Below are 22,865 nucleotides of genomic sequence, written 5' to 3'. Positions count from 1 at the left end.
GACCACTGTGGTGGCAACACCCAGAGGTTACCTCCCACTTCCATGGCGCTGACTTAACAACCTGGAAGTTACCACCCTGTTTCTAGATATTCCTACATAATCTGCCCCTTGATTTGCATATGATTAAAAGTCAGTATAAATGAGTGTAGAACAGCCTCTGAGCTGCCCCTCTGGGACGCTGCCTATGGGGTAGCCCTGCTTTGCAAGGAGCAGTCCTTTCGATGCTTCTGTGCACTGCTGCTTCAATACAAATTGCTGTTTGACACCACCAACCTCCCTGGAATTCTTTCCTGGGTGAAGCTGAAAACTCTCCCAGGCTAAGCCCCAGTGTGGGGGCTTACCTGCCCTGCATCAATTCCCTCTGAAATTCTGTTGTTTTTAGAAGGTGCATTTTCGTAGAATGCAGTAATTTCAGAAACAGGGTGAGAAGAAAAATAAATAAATAATGCAGTAGTGTAGCATGTAAAGCAAAGCTTCATCATCATTTTGTTTAAAGATTCTAGCACTTTTATCCTGTGTGTGCTGAAGTAAAAGAAGGTTTCTCTCTAGCACACACAGATTATTAAAAGGTTGATTCTGTTCCCATATGTTGCATATTTATGAGCATATGTGGGTCATCTCTGTAGCAGTTGTGATATACTGCTTCTTACAAAAATTGTGTAATAACGTAATGAGTTTGTAATAAGGGAACACAGGAATCTTTATTGTTTTCATTTCTTTTCTTTTTTTTTTTTAAAGATGGAGTTTCGCTCTTGTTACCCAGGCTGGAGTGCAATGGCGCGATCTCGGCTCACCGCAGCCTCCGCCTCCTGGGTTCAGGCAATTCTCCTGCCTCAGCCTCCTGAGTAGCCGGGATTACAGGCACGTGCCACCATGCCCAGCTAATTTTTTGTATTTTTAGTAGAGACGGGGTTTCACCACGTTGACCAGGATGGTCTCGATCTCTTGACCTCGTGATCCACCCGCCTCGGCCTCCCAAAGTGCTGGGATTACAGGCGTGAGCCACCGCGCCCGGCCTATTGTTTTCTTAAAGTATAATTTACGTATTTGGAGTTCTATGTGAAACTGACTGTATCTGAGGAAATAAATAGAGAGGTAGATTAAAACTGCTGACTGCTCCTCAAAAATGCCTGCCCATGGTTCTTCTGACACTAAAACTAAAGAACATTTATAAACAACATCAAAGCAAAAGAAACAAAAAATGAGCAAATAATTATCCAAAAAGTAAAGCAATAAAAAAATAACTTCACAATACTTTAGTGCATTTTAGGTGAATAATTTTAAAGACTTATGATTGGAGAATGCCCAACTCTCACCTTATCAATTGGAGGACCTACTAAAAATATACCTTTTTAAAAGTTTATGCAAAAACAGAATAGGGACCTTCCTTCTTGTTCATTCATATTCATCTGTGTTTCTGTCTCCTCCCTTACTGAAGTAAAATATAAGCAATCATGTCCCCAAATATATTTCTTCAAAGTAAAAACCAGGCCCTAGATTTTTTTAATGGATGGAATCAGATACAAAGCAAGACATGCTGGGAATTTATCCCTGCTCAAAGGATAGGTAGGAGGAACCTAAGGGAAGAAGAGAGGTTCCAGAAAACTTCCAGCTAAGTAAGGTTAATGGATATGGTAAGGAGAGAGGGCACCCAGGCTCTTTCCCACACGTGATTATCTGGAAAGGAATTTAGAATAGCTGGCTATTTCTCCTTTGCTTAAGTCAGGCAGTAGGTGTCTGGCCCATTTATGCTAAATTTAAAGCACTAGATACAGCCAGGGAGGATTAACAGGTAGGTGTGTGCTCCAATTAGCAACTAACTGTCAAAAAGAAAGCTCATTTCAAACACACAGAAAGCAGGTAACACATCCCCTAGATCACATTCCTTCCCTTCCCCACTAATTACCAGAGTTAAGTCACAGTATGCGAAGCAAGTATTCCAATCCATACAAAGCTCTGGAATATTTGGGGAGATCCAAAACATAATTATATGAATAAAATACACAAGTCTACAAGGAGACTTACAAACAATCTTCACAGTAGCTTTATTCACAATAGAAAACTACTGGTAATGCAGCAGGTATCTGTCAGTCTGAGAATGCTTGACAAACTGATACAGTCATGCAATGGAAACAACTCAAAACAGCAACAGTAACAAAGCCACCCTAGAAGAAGCTCAAAACATTATGCTAAGCTGAAGTATCCTTCCACAAAAGACTGCCCTCTGCAGGATGTCTCTACATGATTTTCCAACAGCAAAGCTAATTTGTGGCAGAAAACTCATCAAAAGAGCAGTTGCTTTTGGAGAGTGATGGTAGATATTCACACCAAAGAGATATGAGGAACCTTTCTGAAGTGATAGTTAAGATGCATGTCTTGATAGGGGTTTGGATTGTACAGGTATATGTGTTTGCAAATACTTGGCAAATGTACACTTAAGATAACAGCATTTGTTTGTATGCATATTTTTACACAGAAAAAAAGGAACTTTAATAAAATGCATGCTGAAAAATTGAGAGCAGAGTGTATTATTATTTTTAATTTACCTAGAAATGATTAAAAAGGATACGGTAGGCAGCCAGAAGGTATAAATTGTTCTATAGATAAGCACATCATAGAAAGACTATGGTAAGCTGTTACTGGTAAGAGTATAGGTCAAGGGTGAATTCGCTCATGCATATGAGAAAGAAATAACTAAAAGTTTATGATCATGCTTCCAAATACCATAAAAGAGGGCTTACTATCGAGGACGGCATAACCTTGTGATCAGAAATTCGTAAGAATTAAAAAAAGGAAAGTCCAATCTCTCCTAGAACATAGGTGCAAAATCGTTATATAAAATATTAACAAATCAAAATCATTAATATAAAGTAGAATAATGTTTCATAAGTACAAACATCCCAATCCCAAAGAAAACGAGTTAATTATACAGGTAATAAAATATATAAACAAAAGAATAATATACTTTTAAAAATTAATATGTAGCTTTAGTGAAATTACAGGAAAATGGAAACTCATACATAAGTATCAAGCTTGAAATTGGTGTAAATATTTAGAAAGTAATGGGGGAATATTTACCAATCAAGGTTTTAAAATGTGCGTATAATTTATCTTACACATCTAGTGCTTATAACTTATGAGGAAAATCAAGTAACTTTTACACAAAAAATAGAACTTCTTAAGCTTCAATCCCCTCAATCTCTTCATTGATTAAAGGAATATCAAACACTATGAAACCATTGTATGCTTTTCAGTTTTAATTTACAATAAAAGGAATGATTACACTCTGTTTTCCAGCGATTTTTAGGATTAAGTTGATTTTCTTGCATTAATTAACTTGAAAAACATGAACTTGAAGAATTCACTTTTGAATTGAAAAAAAAATCCATAAAACTTTCAAATGTAATGGTAACAGTAAAATCCTTTTACTAATCCTTAATGTTAGATAGAGTGAACTCCAAGTTTCTCTTCAAAGAATCAGTATGTCAGTATGTTCAGCTCTCCTATTCTTTAATTCTCCATTTTAAAGTTTAACTTCCTGGTTCTCTGTGGCCCCTTACCCACAGTTTCAGTAAACAACTTTCCCGCCAGTTCTCATCAGTAGTTCCTATCTGTTCTCCTGGTCACCTGCTCTGACCTGTTCCGAAACAGCCCTTCTCACCAAACTACTCAGCCCACCACTGCGGCTCATACCACTGCTCTCTTTAAAATGGCCAGTCAGAATTAGTTTAGGGTCTGCAGTCCAACCCTAGCCAATAGGGGAACGACACAGCAGTAGGGGCTACCTGAGTCAGGAGTAAGAACCTCTTCCCCTCCCTTGTCCAGGTGTGTGCTCGCCATTGCTTCATCCGTGAGACACATTTTCTATAGAAGAAAACTGCCTTGCTGAGGAAATTAATCTTCAAGTGCTACTTCTTTTGCGGCACTAAAATTGACACGTAACGTTAATAGTTCTAATTACTAAAGTGGGAATAAATATAATTAAAAACAAAATCTTTCACCCCAGAAATGCCCACTGCAAAAAGAAAAAAAATTGTCTTAGTAAATATTAAACCAGAATGGATGTGCATCATAGGTAAATAAGAGAGTGTAAAGACAGAAAGAAATCTCAACCTTTATACAGCTAAGCAAAACTCATTATATACATATTCTCACAATAAACAATGGATTTAACAGCACACTTTGTCACACAAAGTTCATCCTAGATTCATCAGGTAACTGGAGTAATTACTTTTCTGTGGAAACTAAATTTGTCTTTATCGAAAGGAAAAATAAACTTGTACTTTTAAAACAGAAGTTAGCTTTGTAACTTGGATCCAGGTGCTCATAGAAATTAGTCTCCTATGGAAACTGGGAAACAGGGACTCTTGTTTTCCTTGATAATTATTATTAAAGAAAAAGCACCCAGGTCCTTGACAAAGGCATTCCTGGGGTGTAAAACAGGCAAGAGGCTCTTCTACATATTTACAATTCAAATGGGCAGAGAAAGAACTTACAATTACAGCTTTTTGAAAAAAAAATTCTAAGAGGCAATGGGAGAATTGCACTGGGGAAATTAATTTTTTAAATTTGTATTTATCCTTACCCTTGCTGGTTATTAGCATTAAGGAAGGCATGAAAAATGTTGGAAATATCAAACACTATGAAACCATTTATGCCTTTCAGTTTTAATTCACAATAAAAGGAATGGTTATATACTGTCTCCTAGTGATTTTTAGGATTTCTTGTATTAGCTACCTTTCCAAATTAATTTCTCTCTACAGATTATCTCTTGGTATGTATACTAACCTTATACCATCTTAATCAACTCAAATTGAAAATAAAAGGAAAGCAGAAGTTTAATTGATTGTTTAATATCCATGATTCCATGAGGGTGATTATAAATTTCTCTAAGGATTTCTAATTTTTAAAGATCTCATTGCTATTTCCCATTCAGCTATCTTCACTTCCAGAAAAGCAAAGACTAACTTCAAAAACAGTAATTTTCAAAATATTCAGAATCCTATGTGCATGAAGGTAATCTTTAATTGACTCAAAAACAGGAAGAAACTCAGGAATCAAATTAACTTGGAAGTTAATGATGCCATATAAACAAAATTAACACAGGCTTTCCTGCACACTAGATCACAGCTTCAATATCCCCTGGATAAAGCTTCCACCCTTCAGGGCAATGGTCAGTAGCAGAGAAGGCCAGAATAGACTCAGATTATTAAAAATCTCAAGGTTTGCTTTAATTAATTCTTCTCATAAAGACTTAGGTATGTTTGGCTGGATGCAGTGGCTCATGCCTATAATCCCAGCACTTTGGGAGGCCAAGGTGGATGGATCACGAGGTCAAGAGACCGAGACCACCATGGCCAACATGGTGTAGCCCTGTCTCTACTAAAAATATAAAAATTAGCTAGGTGTGATGGCATGTACTTGTGATTCCAGCTACTAGGGAGGCTGAGGCAGGAGAATCACTTGAACCTGGGGCGCAAAGGTGACATTGAGCTGAGATCACACCACTGCACTCCAGCCTGGCAACTTTGAGACTCCATCTCAAAAAAAAAAAAAAAAAAAAAAAAAAAGATTTAGGTATGTTCAGATGTCAGAAAATAAATTTGTTAAAATATTCTCCATAGTATATATTATGCTAATGAGTACTATTTATTAAGTATTTCTTAACCATAAACATTTTAGACATTTTATATTACATTTTAGGTTTACAAAAAAACATGCAAAGTGGGTATTATTATGCCAATTTTTATATATGACAGTGCAAAACAGTGTCCAATTGGGCAAAATCATTGAAAATATATGGAGAAAATACATGGGTGTGTGGTTAATTTTTGCAGCAGTATTTGCAAAAGCAGAAGATTGAAAACCAAACTCTGAATAAACAGAGGACACCCATACAAGGGGGCACTATGCTCCTGTAGAGAAGAATGAGGAACGTTTCTACACTGCAGTGAAACCATCTCAAAGATTGCTCACTAAAAACAAGCAAGAATTCAATGAGTGTTATAATTTTTGTAAATGGAAAATGATGTATACATATTATTTATTACATAAATACATATGTAATAATGTACTATATAATTATGTACTATATAATATGAATGTACATATGCACATATAAATTACATGTGCATGAATATATATATGTGAACTTGTTAGTGCGTGGATATGATGGCTCTCTGATTAATGTTAGTAGCCTTCAGGTAAGGAATTTTATGGATGAGAATTAATACTACAAGGAAGGCATTTTATTTTTACAAGTCTTGAACCATGTGAAAGTATTATTAATTCTAAAAGTAAATAAATGAAATTAAAATAAAATCTAACTTACATGTTTTTCACACAAGCCTTAGTTCTTTACATGTCATCTAGTGCCTTAAACATTTCAGAAATAAAGGCATTATGAATAATAACGTGTCTAAGTTAATAAATTCTTTCATGTTTCCAACCATCCCCATCAGTCTAAAGCAGTGCATACAAAGCATTATCATGGAGCCAAGTTCGGTGGCTCACATATGTAATCCCAGCACTCTGGAAGGCCGAGGCAGGCAGGTTACCTGAGGTCAGTTCAAGACCAGCCTGGCCAACATGGTGAAACTTCACCTCTACTAAAAATACAAGATTAGCTGGGCATGGTAGTGCATGCCTCTAACCCCCAGCTACTTGGGGAGGCCGAGGCAGGAGAATCACTTGTACCTGGGAGGCAGGGGTTGCAGTGAACCAAGAGCACACCGTTGCACTCTAGCCTGGGGAACAAGAGTGAAACTATGTCTAAAAAAAAAAAAAAAAAAAAAAAAGAAACCCAAGAAAACAAAATATCATGGATTTGATTCCAGGTATATCACAAATGTCTGTTATTTTTCAGGTACATTATTGAAGTGACCAACACTATCTGTGACTAGCAAATGCATAATTAGCTTTTAATTCATCAGGGAAATGTGCCACCTCCTAAAAAGCACAATATCTTTCTCAAAAACAAACCATACATTTCTTTTTCTCTCTGTGTTCTATTTCTTAGCCTCAATGTTATCTAATGGCAATTTGGAACCATGGTTAGGAAGATGCTATGATTTAAACACATCCTTCCCAAAAGGTATACATTTTTTTTCTTTTTATTGACACCTAAAAAAACCCTAAAAATTAAGTAAGATTTTCTTAGCAGAGAGGGTAAGTGCATTTTTCTTTTCCTAAAGTCAGTTTGGATGATGGCTAAACTGGCTGCTAACAAAAATTTTGTATCAGAGAAACACCTGGCATTTGAGGTTGATATATAAGTATTCATGACATTACATACTCAGTGGAAACAATCAGCTCATGATTCTGCATCAGAAGCAGGTGACAGGTGAGCGCCCTGTAACCCATCATCCAGGGATGCTACCAGATGGATTTTATAGGTGTAACAATTAATTACAGAAATAATTTAGAAATACTTTAAAAGAGCTTAGGAAACAGTTTTTATCCACATCAGATTCACCTAAAATGATCACAATTTATGTCTAGCTTTTTACAGTTAAAAAATAAAGAGGAATTTCTTATTCTGAGTGGTATGCTTTAAAAAGGGGTGCTTTAAACACCCCTTTTCCATTTGTGTGTGTACATGGTTTAGAAAGAATTTGTGTTCTACCGTGATGCTTTTTATACACTGATGTAATATATAAAAGGAAACAAAATGTGTGAGATAGGGAAAGTGTTACAAGTTTTAGATGTGGCCTGGATATTTTTAAGGTTTTGCCATTTTCTAGTTAATTATCTTTTGAAACAGTAAAATGCTATGATATTTTGAAGACTTTACAACTAAACTTCTCAAGTTTTCATTTTAAATCAGGAGCCAACATGGCTTCCCACCAAACAATCGATGGTGTGCTTTGACTCAGAAATGTGCATTACCAAAACCAAAACAACAAAACAAACAAAAAATTTCCAAACTTAGCTGCCAGCCCCCCTAAGGAGAAATCTAAAACCAGAGTTGGCTGACCTCAAATAACTTTCTGCATCCTAAATGTTTTTCTTTACATATCATGTGAGAATATCAAAGATTGAAGCGCAGTTTTCAAATAATAGCCCAGAAAGGACAAAGGGAAGTGATGAGTCCCTGAGCAAAGATGGAACACGGATGCTTTTGGGATCTTTATCATGAAGTATTCTTGTGTCCAGAATGATATGACCTGGATTGTTTCCCAGGGTTTGTATAGTTTGGGGTTTTACATTTAAGTCTTTAAATCCATCTTGCACTGATTTTTGTATGTAGTGAAGGGAAGGAGTCCAGTTTTAACCTCCTGCGTACGGCCAGCCCATTCATCCCAGCACCATTTATTGAATAGAGAATTCTTTCCCCCATTGATGTTTTTGTCAGCTATGTCAAAGGTCAGATAGTTGAAGGCGTTTGGCCTCACTTTTCAGCTCTCTATTTTGTTCCATTGGTCTATGTGTTTTTGTACCAGGAGTCCTGTAGTATAGTTTGGAGTCTGATCACGTGATGACTCCAGCTTTGTTTTTTTGCTGAGGATTGCTTTGACTCTTTGGGCTCATTTTCAGTTCAAGGTGAATTTTAAATAGTTTGTTTCTAGTTCTGTGAAGAATGCCATTGGAAGTTTGGTAAGAATAGCACTGAATCTATAAATTGCTTTGGGCACTATGGTCATTTTAACTATATTGATTCTATCCATGAGCATGGAATGTTTTTCCTTTTGTTTATGTCATCTCTGATTTCCTTGAGCAGTGTTTTCTAGTTCTCCTTGTAGAGATCTTTCACCTCCCTGGTTAGCTGTATTCCTAGATATTTTACTCTTTTTGTGCCAATTTGAGTAAGAAGAATATGACCCTCATTGGGCTCTTGGCTTAGATGTTGTTGGTTTATAGGAATGCTACTGATTTTTGTACATTAATTTTGCATTCTGAAATTTTCTTGTTTATCAGCTGAAGGAGATTTGGGCCAAGACTGTGGGGTTTTCTAAATACAGAATCATGCCATCTGCAGAAAGGAGTAGTTTGACTCTCTCTCTTCCTATTTGGATGCCTTTTATTTATCTTGTCTAATTGCTCTGTCCAGGACTTACAGTGCTGTGTTGAATAGGAGTGGTAAGAGAGGGCATCTTTGTCTTGTGCCAGTTTTCAAGGGGGAATGCTTCTGCCTTTTGCCCATTCAGTATGATGTTGGCTGTGGTTTTGTCATAGATAGTTTTTATTATTTTCAAGTATCTTCCTTCAATGCCTAGTTTATTGAAGGTTTTTAACATGAAGGGATTTTTAATTTTATTGAAAGCCTCTTCCACATCTATTGAGAAAATTATGTTTTTTTGTTTGTTTTTAGTTCTCTTTATGTTATGAATCACACCATAAAAGTATGTATTTTTAAGTGAAGAGTATAAATAAATAGAATTGAATAGATATGCACTTACTAACAAAATAACAGTAACATTGATTTCTGTTCTATAATGTGATAGAAAGTTTACTGTTTTTATTTTCTTTTGCCATAACTTAGGGCATTCTCCTTTTCCTTTATGTAAAAGTCAAACACAAGGGTAAAGGAAAGCTTGACTCACAGTTTTGCCCTTACCAAGTCCACGTGACAGTGATTCTTGGTGTTGTTCCAATGTAGCAAAATCAAGCTAAGTATCTTCTCAATAAAAGCATTTTAACTTTTAGAATATGTAGGAATTTATTTGTAGCAACAGCAGACTTTTGACTTGGAGAAATTATTTTCCAGCTCTACAAAAATGTTATTTCAGTTTCTATATACAGGCTTGTTTTGGTAGAACAGCTGTTTGTCATTCAGAATCTGCATCTACAAATCCATCATAAAGACTATCCAAATTTGAAACATCCATTATTTGTAAACACTTCAAAGCATATTGGATGTCATCAAAATAAAACCCCTCTTCTCTGGGAAAATGGTTTGAAAGCACAGATTTAATCTGCATTAATAAAATTGAAGTTGGTTTCCAAAACTTTCAGCTTAAAAAAAAACTAGAATTTCCTGTTTAATTTGGCTTCCCTTTACTTGTAAACATTTTTGAGTTCTGATGTAGTCTTATTTCTGCCTTCATCGTATGAGTTTTTGTTGCAAAGTACAGCTAGCATTGAACAACCCGGGGGAGTGAGTTCATCTTTTTCTAGACAACTTATGGTATATTCAAAGATCATTAAACAGTTCTGGAAAAATAGCATATACATTCCTTATTTCTTTTTCCATTATTATCTTCAAAGTATTGTTAAATTAGAGAAAAACCGTTTTCTTTCCCTATACTTCGAAAACATATTATTTTATGGCAGGTAACTTTAGCATCTTTCCTTTGGCCAGCAACATTGATAAACAGCTCCTAGGCACATGTATGAGAAATATATCTTCTTCCATTTCTTTAAGGCTAAAAAGTCTGATTAAGTCTTTTATGTATGTTGAGAAAACTAAAATGTCGCCAAAATTTTTCCTTACGAGCCACCACCACAGGTGAGCAAATCACTCACATTCTTAGCTGTATTGTATAAAATACATGCAGGCTATGGAGCAGTTCACACTGTTTTATTTTTATGAATAAGAAGTTTACAGGCCAAACGGAATCTGCCAAATTTTACCCTTGCAATGTCTGCTGAATATGAACATAGATGAGCAAAGTTTAGTGTCTAGGTGAATAAGATACAAACTATCTACAGTTTCACCAGTCTTCATGGATACCGAGAAGATCATTTGAAACTATATAATTTTTTCCTTTTATTTTTAGTTGATAGATGATAATCGTACAAATTTCTGGGGTACAGAGCTGTATTTTGATTCATGTATACAATGTTTAATGATCAAATCAGGGTAATCAGCATATCTTTCACATGGAATATTTATCATTTCTTTGTGTTGTGAACATTCAACATCCATTCTGGATTTTTGAAAATCATCATTTTCAAAATATATATTTTTGAAAATATATATTTATGATAAACCATATTTACCCTATAGTGCTACGGAAACCTGGAACTTATTTATCCCATCTAGCTATAACGTGGTATCTGTTCAACAACCTCTCCCTATTCCCCCTGCCCCCTACCCTTCCCAGCCTCTAAAGACCACAGTTCTGCTCTGTACTCCTGTGATCTCATTACCTCATTTTTGTTGAGCTCCCACATATAAATGAGAATATGTAGTATTTATCTTTATCCCAGGGAAGGGTCTCCCAGAACATGAGGTGTTTTTTTTTTTTTTTTTTTTTTTTTTTGTGCTAAAACCAGGACAGTACTAGAAAAACCAGGTATGGCAGTCACTCTACATTCAGAGTGAAATACTAGTCTAAAGGGGAGCGTATGCTTCCAGTGTATTTCCTATAGTGTGGAACCCAGATCCAACCTCCAGGAAAAAAGGAATATGGGTGTATTATTGGTAATAGCTTACAGCGTCTTGCAGAAAACATCTCCAAAAGAAGTTTCTTAAATCTCACAAATATATGAAACATGCCCTCCTTTCTTTTGTCCTTTCTTGATAAAGGCACACTAGGGTCACCTTTGTCACTTCTGGGATGTGCAATTCCAAGCCAGGAGGCTGCTGCTGCCTGAGCAGAGGCTGTGCTGTTTCCATGTGCAGTGGCTCTTCTGAGTAGCTGCTTCTTTCATCCTAGAGTGTGCCTGATATGTTTCTTTCCTTGTAACATGGACACATCAGAAGATACTCTTATTTCTTTACACTGAAAAGATAAGAAATTACTTATGTGTTCTTGGAGCTGGTGCTGGGAAAAAATTCTGATATACTGCAGGTGATGGAGGAGGTGGGTCTCTAAGCCGTAATTGCAGGACTTTTTTTTTTTTTTTTTTTGGAGACAGGGTTTTGCTCTTGTCCAGGCTGGAGTGCAATGGCACCATCTCGGCTCACCTCAACCTCTGCCTCCTGAGTTCAAACGATTCTCCTGCCTCAGCCTCTTGAGTAGCTGGGGTTACAGGCATGTGCCACCATGCCTGGCTCATTTTGTACTTTTAGTAGAGATGGGGTTTCTCCATGTTGGTCAGGCTGGTCTCAAACTCGGACCTCAAGTGATCCACCTGCCCTGGCCTCCCAAAGTGCTGGGATTATAGGCATGAGCCACTGTGCCCAGCCATTATAGGACTTTTTCAAAAGTCCCTCATATGTATACTATCATCTCAAACATAAAAATGACAGTGGAAGATCTTGAGGCTTTTGAAACATCTTTCTTTCTCCTCACCTTCTCAGTCACTTCCTTGAACCTGCACACTCAAGTGCTTTCCCAAAGTAAAATGGGAGTGTGTGGGAATTCACTCAGTGTGGTGGCAAAAATATTAAGTGAAAAATATTAGACAGTTATAGAATATAGTCTCAAATGCTTTTGGAAGGCCTAAGGGTTCTTTTTCTTTAGTTCTTCGCTGAAGGCAACCAGAGTCTCTTTGCAGGAGTCAGAGAGATTAGGTTGCAAAGACAAAAGAATATAAGGAGTGTACCTAACTTGTTCACTCATGTGGTCTTGAAACTAACCTTTGAGCCGGATGGCCCTCTCAGTGGGGAGGTTGACCAGGGAGATTACCCTCTAATGATGTTCACTTTGGGCATCGGAACCTGTGCTTTAGTCTTCAACCTCTAGTGGTGTTGACTCAAGCCTTTTCTATTAAGCTTTACTGAATAAATCTCAGTCTCACAGGCTGGTGGGGGCTGGCGGCTTCTATCTCTTTACAGCACTCTCCAGGGAGTCTGTAAGCGGCCACAGACCCTCAGCCAAACTGGCAAAGCATGATATCTGTGTATCAGTGTACTTTTTCATCCGTCACTGAGTCAGGGTCTGGAGGACATATCCCCCCACAGGTGGTGACCCTGACACCAGTGTATGAGAATTGATGATTCATATAAGGTATACCCAGCACTTCAGTTACAAGGGAGGAAAGGAAATAGTAATGGGACACTTGTAGTCATGACTTTCCTGAAACATTTGGTATAAGATTCAATTATCGCATTGCAATGACCATATCAGCTACACCAGGTTATGAGAAAGAATTTTGAAAACACAACAGCAAAATATTTCCAGTAACAATCAAGAGAAAAGAGACTTGGGAACTGACAGAAGAGACTCATATTGGGTGTGACTTCTGCGTACGTTTAATACATCATTAAATATTTATGCATATTTAACACTAGGGTCTTCATGTGTTAAAGATTTTCTCTTGTACTTTGTATTAGGTGCTATAGAGATTAGAATATAGCAAAAGTTATGCTGGGGAGGTACTGGGTTCAATGAGGCCAAATAGAATTTTAATCAGTAAACTGATACTACGTAGGAAATATTTCCAAAATTTTCTATTGCTGATATGTTTGTATACAAATTGCTCATCAATGCAAATATATTACAATCTAAAGTGTTCAAAGTTCTTCAAATTATTTATGAATTATGCTATCTTATTTTTTTAAAGTTTTTTTTCTAGTTTTTAATTGATCTAAGTTTTCACAAGAACAAGCCCTAAAAGTAAGAAAAATAGAGTGATGTTGAAGCCACATTTTCCTTGATCTGGGTTTTGTGGTGAAATTAAATACTTTCTCATTTAACTATACGAGTAGACTCACATATGGAAAAGTATCATGCATATATGTGAAAAAGCCTATTGTGGGCATGATTACATATGCATAGCAAATTAAAAGCTTTGTATAATGACCATTTTGTCATGAGACTTCAGTTGGGGTAAAAAACCTGTAAAACATTAGACTAGGCCAAAATTGAAGGGCTTATATAGTGAAATCAGTAACACAGAAAATTTTCATGAAAATAATGTAAGTGTTGCCCAAAGTTGACTGTTTCCTTAAAATTAAAATCTACAAGCAATGGCATAGATGCAAGTTGATGGGCTTACAAACATTATCTCTGCCCTCCCCATCTCTGCACTGCCCTGGTCATAGGCTGGACCTTGGCTTCTTGCTTCTTGTCATTATGAAAACTTTCCAGCCTCATTAGCATCGGTGTGCCAGGAGATGCTCACCTCTGGGAGGGTGGGTTGGCACCAGGCTTTTGCCTTCTGTGGGGGTCCTGATCAAACAAATAAAGCTTCCTCTGTTGGATGCATTTTCATAGCCGTTTGGATAATTTTAATGTGGTTTTTGATGCATGGGACATTTATGTTGTCAGAATAACAGTTTTACATGATTTGTACAAGAGCTTTTTAGGGCTTTTAAAAATGATTCTAAAATCCAGAAGAGGTTTAGCATGAGTGATGGGTAAATGGGCCCAGTAGGAGAAATTGAATATCAGGGGAAAGTATTTTCACTTGTGAATGTAATTACTGTAACTTTGGTAAGGTCTAATCCACTAGGTTTTAAGCTAAGAACTAGAACTGGACATAAGATTATAGCTTATAAATAAATTATATATTTTGAATACAAAAGCAACCACTAGACTATGATAATACATTACATCTGTACATAACTCGTGGTTTTCAAAGTACTGTTACCTGTATCATTTAATTTGATGTTCACAATCACCTTGAGGTTCAGGAAGAAAAAAATATTTGTACTCTCATACACAGATGAGGAGACTGAGGCTCAGTTGGGATACAGAGTTGAGCAGAATTTTTAGAATATTTCCTTGAGATTTTTAGGGTTGGTTACAGATGGAAGAAATTTCACTAAATTCATAGGATTTTGTATTTAATTTAACTAATTTATTTATTTTTGAGATGGCATCTCTCTTTGTCACCCAGGCTGGAGTGCAGCCATGCGGTCTTGGCTCACTGGAGCCTCTGCCTTCCGGGCTTAAGCAATTCTCCTGCCTCAGCCTCCTAAGTATCTGGGATTACAGATGTGTACCACTATACTGGCTGTTTGTATTTTTAGTAGAAACAGGGTTTCACCATGTTGACCAGGCTGGTCTCGAACTCATGACTTCAAGTGATCCACCTGCCTCAGTCTCCCAAAGTGCTGGTATAACAGGCATGAGCCACCATGCCCAGCCCACAGAATTTCACAGTTGAAATTCATGGAAGCTTATTCAATCCAGCAACATGATCCATGTAGAAGAAATTATTGAATGCTTTCTATTTAATTAATTAATTAAATGACTCCTCATTTAATAAAATGTTATATGGAACCACAAGAGAGAAGCAACAATTAAAAGAGAGGCAGAGACCATGGAAGTAATTAGCTCGCTTGTCTCTGGTTTAGAAAAGTTTTATTCTAGCAGAAATATTATCAAGAAGTGGCTCTACCAAATCATGAGTGAACTCCCATTCACAATTGCTACAAAGAGAATAAAATACCTAGTAACACAACTTACAAGGGATATGAAGGACCTCTTCAAGGAGAACTACAAACCATTGCTCAAGGAAATAAGAGAGGACACTAACAAATGGAAAAACATTTCATACTCATGGATAGAAATAATCAATACTGTGAAAATGCCCATATGGCCCAAAGTAATTTATAGATTCAATACTACTTCCATCAAATTACCAATGACTTTCTTCACAGAATTGGAAAAAAAATTACTTTAAATTTCTTATGTAACCAAAAAAGAGCCTTCATAGCCAGAGCAATCCTAAGCAAAAAGAACAAAGCTGGAGGCATCACACTACCTGACTCCAAACTATGTTACAAGGCTACAGTAAACAAAACAGCATGGTACTGGTACCAAAACAGACATATAGACCAGTGGAACAGAACAGAGGCCTCAGAAGTAACACCACACATCTACAACCATATGATCTTTGACAAACCTGACAAAAACAAGCATTGGGGAAAGGATTCCCTATTCAATAAACGGTGTTGGGAAAGCTGGCTAGCCTTATGCAGAAAGCTGAAACTGGATCCCTTCCTTAGACCTTATACAAAAATTAACACAATATGGATTAAAGAGTTAAATGTAAGACTTAAACCAGAGAAACCTTAGAAGAAAACCTTGGCAATATTATTCAGCACATACGCATGGTCAAGAACTTCATGACTAAAACATGATAAGCAATAGCAGCAAAAGCCAAAGCTGAAAAATGGGATCTAATTAAACTAAAGAGATTCTGAGCAGCAAAAGGAACTATCATTAGAGTGGACAGGCAACCTACAGAATGGGACAAAATTTTTGCAATCTATCCATCTGACAAAGGGCTAATATCCAGAATCTACAAAGAATTTAAACAAGTTTACAAGAAAAAAACCTCATTGAAAAGTGAGCAAACAATATGAACAGACATCTCAAACGAAGACATTTGTGAGGCCAACAGACATATGAAAAAAAGCTCATCATCCCTGGTAATCAGAGAAATGCAAATAAAAAATGAGGTAGGTACCATCTCATGCCAGTTAGAATAGCGATCATTAAAAAGTCAGGAAACAGATGCTGGAAAGGATGTGGAGAAATGGGAACACTTTTACACTGTTGGTGGGAGTGCAAATTAGATCAACCACTGCGGACGACAATGTAGGAATTGCTACAAGGATCAGAACTAGAAATACCATGTAACCCAGCAATCCCATTACTGTGTATATACCCAAAGGATTATAAATCACTCTACTGTAAAGACACATGCACACGTATGTTTATTGCGGCACTGTTCACAATAGCAAAGACTTGGAACCAACCCAAATGCCCATCAATGATAGACTGGACAAAGAAAACATAGCACATATACACCATGGAATACTATGCAGCCATAAAAAATATGAGTTCATGTCCTTTGCAGGGGACATGGATGAAGCTGAAAACCACCATTCTCAGCAAACTAACACAAGAACAGAAAACTATACACACATGTTCTCACTCATAGGTGGGACTTGAACAATGAGAATGTATGGACACAGGGAGGGGAACATCACACACCATGGCCTTTCATGGGGTGGGAAGCAGGGTAAGGGATAGCATTAGAAGAAATACCTAATGTAGATAATGGGTTGATGGGTGCGGCAAACCACCACGGCCCCTGTATACCTGTGTGACATACCTGCATATTCTGCCCATGTACCTCAAAACCTGAAGTACAATAAAAAAAAGAAGTGGTTATCAAGCCGCACAAGAGAACAAGTATATGGTATTTATTGGTTCTGAAGATCTGAAGTATAGTTAGCAGACAAGGGCTTAAGGTGGGAAAGCCAAGTGAAGTTGCCAGCAATATGGCAAAGAGAAGCCTGTCACTTGAGTATCACAGAATATTCCCAAAGAAAACTGGAGGAAAAACAACAACAGAAATTTGCTAGCAGTAAGTTTCCCTTCCAGACATTGTATGGGTAGTCACTATATTTAAGATGTGAGTTTAGGGGAGTAGGTCTCTTTTGCTGTTTATGGCTGGTAGGCAGAAAAGCAAATGGTGGAATCAAAAGAAAACATGAAATTTGAGGAATATAGAGTTGGAGTGAGGGTCAGAGTCGTCAGCTTGAATTTGCTAACAGTAATGTTTTGAGCAAAGGCTCAGGATAGCAAATAGACCAGGGTAGAGGAGGCATTCATCATGTGAAGGGGAAGGTGGCTTTGAAATGCTTGGAAGGTATTTGAAAGTAACAACAACAAAAGAAGAAAAACAGAAAAAGAAGTTTTTTTGTATTTGACCGAAACTTCCACAAAAGAAGTTCTTTGACTTTGACTTAAGGTATACTGCCATTTTTGTAGGACAAAGTATATTCAGTGATAGCAAGTTGATACGATTTGACCCCAAATGCTTTTCTTCCAGATTGTGTTTGTTATTTACCTTGATAGAGCACTGATGCAAATAAACAGGAAGTGACAGACTCTGACAAGATCTTAGTATTTTCTGGTCAATAATTATAGAATATTACATTAATGATAAATGCTTACCAAACTAAAAAAGAGTTTCAGTAATTCCCATTTCCTCTCTCCCTCCACCCAACTTTGAGCTCAGTCTCTGCAGTTAATTTTTTTCCTTGCCCCTCTGCTTCCCACATCACAAATGCATTTCACTCTTCTTCTTCTTTACCTCTGTCTACCCATTTCTAAGATGCAATGTTCAATTGCTAAGAGCTGGATTTGAACCAATGCCAGTGGCAGGGATGTGAACCTACCCCAGGCTCTGGATCAATTCACTAGTTAATTAATGAATGATACTGGCACATCTCAGCAGAAAAGGAAAACGCATTGCTGAAAGAAAAGCTGGCAGCTGAGTGTTATCCTAAACAAGGTATTTAAGGGAAAAGAAAAATTTCTTTTCACTTAATATTAGAAATTGAGTTTCACTGGTTTATACATAAATGGATATTTAGTAGACATGAGGTGGAATCAGGTTATTGCTTGTAATAAGATCCTTGTCTATAACTCAAAGAGCTACACCTTAAGAAAAATAAAACAAGGCCGCGCGCGGTGGCTCACGCCTGTAATCCCAGCACTTTGGGAGGCCGAGGTGGGCAGATCACGAGGTCAAGAGATCCAGACCATCCTGGCCAACATGGTGAAACCCCGTCTCTACCAAAAAAATACAAAAAATGGCTGGGCATGGTGGCGTACGCCTGTAGTCCCAGCTACTCGGGACGCTGGGGCGGGAGAATTGCTTGAACCCAGGAGGTGGAGGTTGCAGTGAGCCAAGATCGCGCCACTGCACTCCAGCCTGGCGCCTGGTGACGGAGTCAGACTCTGTCCCCCCCCCCCACAAAAAAAAAAAAAAAGTAAAAGAAATAATATCCAAATATTTTTTTTTATTCCATCAAATTTTATAGATAAAAAAAAATTAATAATAATGAAAAAAAAAAAAAAAAAAAGAAAGAAAAGTTATAATGTGCAAAACTCCAGAACGTCCATGCAGTTCAGTGGATTTTCAGGCTGCTCACATCAAGACGTGCATTATTTCTACAGCTGAACAGGCTCCTTTGTGCTTATCCCTAGTCAGTATCCCACAGATGCAGCCACTATTTTGAATTTCATTATCAGAAATTATTTTTGCCTGACGTACAAATCATTTTTCAAGTGGAAATGTATTCTGTATAGCTTTGTAAGAATCTTCATATAAATTCAGAAAAAACATCTCAAAAAATAAATCAGAAACATTTGAGACACAAATGACTCAGAAAACAAATAATTTGCCTGCATAAAGATTCAGATTTTTGATTGAGACGCCATGTCCTGCTTGTCTGAGATGACCTGAGATTCTGAGTATGGAGGGGCTGCTCATTATGGCAGGCCTGTTTTGTCTTCGGCATCAGTGATATTTGTCAATTTTTTAGAAGCCACAGCATTTCCCCTAGAAGGGAGCTGTCCAGAGCAAGCCCTGTGCATCCCTGAAGGTAGAAGAAGAGGAAGCGGGCATGTGGATTATTCATTACCAGTCTCAGTCTCTCTTCCTGATAAAACACATGCTTTCTAAGATGAGAATTAGCTCAATAGGTGACTAAGCTGAGTTTAAGCTGGCACACCTGGTCTACCAGGAAGGCATGCGACAAGAGCTGGCCAATGCAAATCATCTCAGACAATCTGGGCTTTGTCATCTCACTATCCCCATGGTCAATTTACCCCCAGATTCCAGAGTTTTGTAGATTACCGTGTCTTGGTAGTAAAGACACCAGTATCTGAGGTCTTCAGTTATATTCCATGTATTTGATGTAAGCTTCTTCCAATTACTGGTAATAGAACTTTGAGCAAGAAACTTCAAATTCGGAAATTTCAGAAACAGTAAGTTTCTTGCTCAAAGTTCTATTACCAAGTGTCATCCTCTGAAAATGGGAGTGATTCTAGTTCACATTCTGTTAGGAATTTAGTGAATTAACACATGTAAGATGCTTAGAACAATGTCTTGGGACATATCCCCTTTGCCTGAAAATCATTAAACTTGCAACCATGATTAAGTTTTATCTTAGCCAGGCATATGAACCCAGTTCTTGAGGGTGGGGATCTGTTCCCACTTCTCCTTCTGATCTCCAGATGTAGGGAGCCTCTCCCCACCCAATCCCAGATGAGACCTCTCCTCTGTATCAATACGTTGGGTCAGCTTTCTCCAGATTTGCCCCAATCTTACCTGTTTGAGCCTGGTAAGCTCCAAAGAGGAAAAGCTGCAGTAAGTTCAGAAACCCCTCAGCTCTGTGGTCTCCAGGAGGTTCACATTCTCCTGCTAACCCACAGTCTCTCTTTAGCAATTTGTTAAAGTTGTTAAATCACTGCATTACTGGCATTCCTACTGGGCTTTACGGCATATAGCAGTGTCTGTCCAAGCAAGTAACTGCTTAAGCCCTGTTTATCCCGGCAGGTACCTGCCTCTCTCCAGGTTTTTAGATTAATGGTTTGCCGTGTGACCTCGATTCATTGATGGGTTCAGGACAATACATTAATTTGTAACTTTTCTAGATTTTTCTTATTTTAATCACAAAAATGACTCTGTATTTCCAAGTTGAAGCTGGAAACCTTTATTAATTTTTAATTTTCATTTTTTTCCCTAAAGTAAGTATTTAAAAAGTGATGTAAAACCTGGTAAGTATTGTTCAGCTGAAACCCCTAAGTTCCTGTTTGTAGCATTTTTTTTTTTAGTGTTTAAATTCAAATACTGTTTATAATTTTTAGATTTGTCTTATGTACAACTTAGAACATGATCTATGGAATCAGAGTGTCTACATTCATATTTTATTTTTGTTACTTTCTTGTTATATGATGTTGGGCTATTTAACTCTCCTCATTGGGTTTTCTCATTTGTAAAATGGGCATAAAGATAGTATTATACACATGTGGTAACTGGGAAATTAAGTAAAATGATACATGTAAATCATTTAAAAGAGAGGCTGGCAGTATTAAGTAGGTAAATTTCAGTATTAATATTTATTATTTGGAACAGATAATAATAATACAATGAAACATTTTGCTAATCCTTTTTGATCACAAGATCTTTCATTATTATGTATTATCATGTATTTAGAAATATTTTCTTCCGTATTTTAATATTTACAGTATGGTTATATATAATTTAATTTTGTATATGTTATTAAAGTATATAAAAGTAGCATTATATAAAATATACATATTTCATAAATATATAATTGTGCAATGGCCTTTATGTTATATAGTTTGTTTTAGACATGATTTTATATGTTAGATACCTATCCATATTGATGCAGGTAGACAGTACTGATTTTAGCTGTTGCAAAATATTTTGCCATGAGACTATTTCATACTTTGTATATTTATTTCCTTGATGGAGATTTAGAATATAGCAACATTTTCCTTTACAAGCAAAGCTAAAATTAGATACTTATATATGATTTCTATTCACATGTGGCTATGTTGTGAAGCATTGTAATGTCACAGAATAGAAACACCTTTTAAAATAGGTATTTCCATATCATTTTAGGAGTGTTTTAACCTATCAGCTTCATATGTGGATTCCTGTTTCTACACATCCTTGCTCATATTCACATTAGTAAAAAAGAATGTCTATATATTCTGGATTTATATATATCCTTCATTGAATTATTTGACTCACTGTTGCACATTGTTTGATTCCAGTAGATGCATATATTCATGCTTTAGGTAAATTTCCCTCTTCTTTATATTTGACTTTTCTTCTTTTGGCTGTTACTGTTTTAAACTTTGAAGTGAGTTTTTTTCAAATTATAAAATAAAATTCTTATAATTTCTGTTGGAACTATACTGAAGTTAAAGATTATTTTATAGGGTTCTTTATGAAAAAGTCTTTGGTGTATCATGGAAGTATTAGATTGTTCTCTTTATAATCTTCTATCATTTTAAAAATTTTGTAATTGTCTTAAAATACGTGCTATGACTGTTATCCATTTTTTTAACCAGTACTGTAAATGAAAGTGTCTAGTTCCATTTATTATTTTGTCATGTATGACATAGAAAAATGTTACCAAATTTCTTATTCTTGCTTTTTATCTAAACATCATACCAAATGCTTTTATAAGTTGTATTTTAAAGATTTATTTTCAATTTAATATGTAGAGAATCAAATAAAGAATAAATAGGTTTTTCAAATCTGTCATTTCAAACATTATACAAGTGTGTTTGAGAGTGTGCGTGTGTTGTGTGTGTGTGTATTATTCTTTTGGCTAGGTTTTCTCACACGGTGTTGACGAAGGATAGTGACATCATGTGCCCTGCATTACTTTTGTCTTTAATGAAAATACCTCAAAAAATTCAATATTAAATGCATGTTCCCTCTGGTTTTTGGTAAACAAGCAAATTAGAAAACCAACTACTTAAATATATGTACATACATATTACATACATGGAGATATATGTATATGGATACATATGTGGAGATACACACACACACACACACACACACACACACACACTCTCATAAATTCCTGATATTACCAAAGACATTTTCCATATCTATGGGGGAAAACGTGATTTTTAATCCTGAAGATGTTACCTTTTAATCACATCTTATATGTTAAATTACTTAGTGGAAATTTTACTTTTCATAATGCATTATTTTATGAATACCTGCTATTTATATTAAAGCATATTATTTTGGGATCCATTAACAGTCTGTTAAAAAGAAATAAAGATTGGGTTTTCATTGAAGTTTTAGTGAAATGTTTATATAAAACCATCTGTACCTGATTATTTTTTATAGCTGAGACTGGACGAGTTAAAAAGCTTAATGTAATTACCATTTCAAAGCTTTACTATGTTAGTATAACTGATTCCGTATGAATCGATTATGGTAATTTTATACAAAATCTCCACTTATTTTTGTTTAAAAATTTTACAAATTTTTTGTTGAAAATTGTTATTAATTTTTTATATCTCCTCTTTCTTTGAATTTATGTTCCCTTTGCTTTCATTTATGTTTTTCTCTCCTTTTGCTTTTTTCAGGTTTTGTAGGTATTTGTATGTATCCACTTAGTTTTTGAACTAAGGCACTTTTGCAATTACTGGTCTTTGCTATTATCTCCTTGTTTTCTATATGGTTAGTTTCTCTTATTTATTATTGTTTTCCCTCCTCTCAATCTG

At 36.3% G+C, this 22,865-nt stretch overlaps 1 pseudogene across 1 annotated transcript in view; it reads left to right on the top strand.

The window, feature by feature from the left end:
* The window catches only part of LOC116538073, a 100,632-nt pseudogene that overhangs the window by 46,566 nt on the left and 31,201 nt on the right, over positions 1-22,865 (top strand). The gene's annotated exons all lie outside the window — the stretch shown is intronic.

This window comes from Sapajus apella, unplaced genomic scaffold (genome assembly GCF_009761245.1).
Source record: "Sapajus apella isolate SASKATOON/1434 unplaced genomic scaffold, GSC_monkey_1.0 scaffold116, whole genome shotgun sequence".
Classification (NCBI taxonomy): Eukaryota; Metazoa; Chordata; class Mammalia; order Primates; family Cebidae; genus Sapajus; species Sapajus apella.
Note: the sequence above shows the minus strand (reverse complement) of the source record. Positions and strands in the feature narration are given on the sequence as shown.